The 2,918-nt window shown below is 45.4% G+C and overlaps 1 pseudogene; it reads left to right on the forward strand.

The window, feature by feature from the left end:
* Positions 1 to 28: 28 nt before the first annotated feature.
* Positions 29 to 1,191, forward strand: LOC125084382 (regucalcin-like; annotated as a pseudogene).
* The last annotated feature ends 1,727 nt before the right edge of the window (positions 1,192 to 2,918 follow it).

Below are 2,918 nucleotides of genomic sequence, written 5' to 3' on the forward strand. Positions count from 1 at the left end.
CAGTTCTCCCACAGTCATTAGTACCAAGATGGCCCCCAGGACAAGGTCTTCCATTAAGCCTGAGCGCGTTCCATCAAAGAGCTACCAGGGTGACGAGACTCCAGGTGGGGGAGGAGGCGTCCAACTCTCCGCTCTTCATAGATATTCCTGCAGAAAAGGTTTGCCAGTGGTGTCTGCTCAGCATGTGAGTGCAGCAAGTGACCATCAATGCCCCTGCCAGCTCTGTGGCTCTTTGCCAGTCAGGAGGCTACACTTCTACCATTGAAACAAGTCTATGCTTCGAACTGGGAAGATGAGTCAGTGGTCATGCTGGCTGCAGCAGATAAGACAAGAAAAACAATCTGTTCAATGATGGGCAGGTGGAGCCCACTGAGAGGTACTTGGCTAGCACCACAGCTGAGGAGACCTCCCTGGCTGTTCTAGAGCAGCACAAGGGGTCCCTGTACTCCCTCTTTCCTGACCATTGCATGGAAAAGTACTTTTTTTTTTTTTTAATTGTTAAGGCTACCTTAAGGAAGGGCCTCCGTCTCAGCTGAAAGCAGTGTTTGGCTAACATTCAGTGTTTTTTTTTTTTTTTAAAGATTTTATTTATTTATTTTACAGAAAGAGGGAAATCACAAGTAGACAGAGAGGCAGGCAGAGAGAGAGCGGGGGAAGCAGGCTCTCCGCTGAGCAGAGAGCCCGATGTGGGGCTCGATCCCAGGACCCTGAGACCATGACCTGAGCCGAAGGCAGAGGCTTAACCCACTGAGCCACCCAGGCGCCCCATGGAAAAGTACTTTGACCAGTCGGACATCTCCCGTGGTTTGGATTGGCCCCTGGACCACGACATCCTCTATGACATTGACAGTCTGTCTTGCTCCATGGGCGCCTTTGAATAGGACATGCAGACAGGAAAGATCTACTGAAGTGTCCATAAGCTGGAGAAGGAGATGAACCCCAGACGGAATGTGCCTTAATGCTGAGGGGGAGCTCTGGGGGGCCTGTTACAATGGAGGAAGAGTGAAGTTACCTGTTGCTAAAACAACTTCATTTTGCTTCGGAGGGAAGGACTACTCGGAAATGTCTGTGACCAGTGCCGAGGATGGAAGGGACTACAAGGGTCTTCTGCCGCAGGCTGAAGCTAGTGGAATTTTCAAGATGCCTGGTGCGGGGGTCAAAGGAATTCCTCCCTACCCTTATGCAGGCTGAGTGGCAGGCCTTCTTTCCTACTGGAGGAACTTTTTTTAAAAAAAGATCTTATTTATATATTTGACAGAGAGAGAGCACAGCAGGGGGAGTGGCCAAGAGAGAGAGGGAGAAGCAGACTCCCCTCTGAGCAGGGAGCCCAATGTGGGGCTCGATCCCAGGATCCCAGGACCATGACCTGAGCTGAAGGTAGAAGCTTAACCGACTGAGCCACCCTGGTGTCCCTATTTACAATTTTTAAATGGTAGAGCATTTTAGTAAGGGGTGACAGGTGGTTTTGATAACACACAACACCTTCTGCCAAGGTATTACACAAATGTAAACAATTGGTCGACTGTCAACAAGCCTCTTGGTACCTTGCAACTGCTAGAAGGGGAAGGCAAGGAACCCTATCTGTTCTGCATTCCATACTTATTATACATGCCTAAAGCTTCAAAAAAGTAATAACTAGTGGCCTAGTTAAAAAAAAAAGAATAGTCTAGTCCTTAAAAGCCTCTCATATTATAGGATGTTCTCTAAATTACCTCAGTTTGAAAAACAAACTTCTGAAGACATTTTATTTTTTAAAATGAAAGCCGTCATGCTTAAAAATAGAAAGATTAGTATAATCATTCCTCAAGTACTCATCACACAGCTTGACCAATTATTAATTGTGGCCAATCTTTTTCCCTCTTTACTCTCCACTCCCCAACACACACACACACACACACACACACACACACACACACACACTTCCTCTCTGTTTTCTCCCCAACCTCTGCTGCTAGATTATCTTAAATTAAGTTCTAGACATTATGTATCTACAAGAAAAGGACTCTTTCTTTTAAAAAATTTTTTTCTTATTTAGTAATCTCTACACCCACATGGGCTCAAACTCACGACCCAGAGATCAAGAGTCACATGTTCTTCTGACTGAGCCAGCCAGGCATCCCAGAAAATGACGCTTTTAGCACAAACACCGTACTATCATCTCATCTTTGAAAAAAGAATCTAATATCCAGTTGAGGATCAGATTTCCCTAACTGTCCCCAAATGTTTGTTTCAGTAACACATTACATTCTGTTAACAGGACTCTTACATTTCTCTTAATCTCTTGAAGTTCCTCTATTTTTTAAAAAATATTTTATTTATTTATTTGAAAGAGAGAGCCAGTGAGAGAGGGAACACAAGCAGGGGGAGTGGGAGACAGAGAACCAGGCTTCCCGCCTAGTAGAGAGCCTGATGCGAGGCTTGATCCTGGGACCCTGAGATCATTACCTTAGCCGAAGGCAGATGCTTAACGGCTGAGCCACCCAAGCACCCCTATTTTTTTTTTTCAACCTAAGCAACCAGTATGGATCCTTTGTCCACTACCGAATCAGTTGTGAGCATGTCCCAAGTCCCAGGGCCATCTGCTTTTCCCACCCTTTAGCAGACAGGGCCTTGGGTGTTCCCCTGGCATTATAACAGCGTCACACCTCCGCAGAATGGTCAAGCGGGTCCCCATTTCCACCTACGATAAGTGCACCACATGCAAACTGATTTCCTTGACATCTTCTTGATGGTAAGTAGGGAATTGAAATTCTCGAGGCTTCTTGGTTTTGTTCTCAAGAAATGAGTTTTTTAAGAAACCTGTTGGATGACTCACCAAGAGGCTCTAGGGGACATAAAAACTGGGGTTGTTTCACAACACGTGGAATGAACAAAAGACACATTTACAGATTGAGATACTACTTTATAAAATATGCATT

The sequence above is a fragment of the Lutra lutra genome, chromosome 14 (genome assembly GCF_902655055.1).
Source record: "Lutra lutra chromosome 14, mLutLut1.2, whole genome shotgun sequence".
In the NCBI taxonomy this organism is placed as follows: Eukaryota; Metazoa; Chordata; class Mammalia; order Carnivora; family Mustelidae; genus Lutra; species Lutra lutra.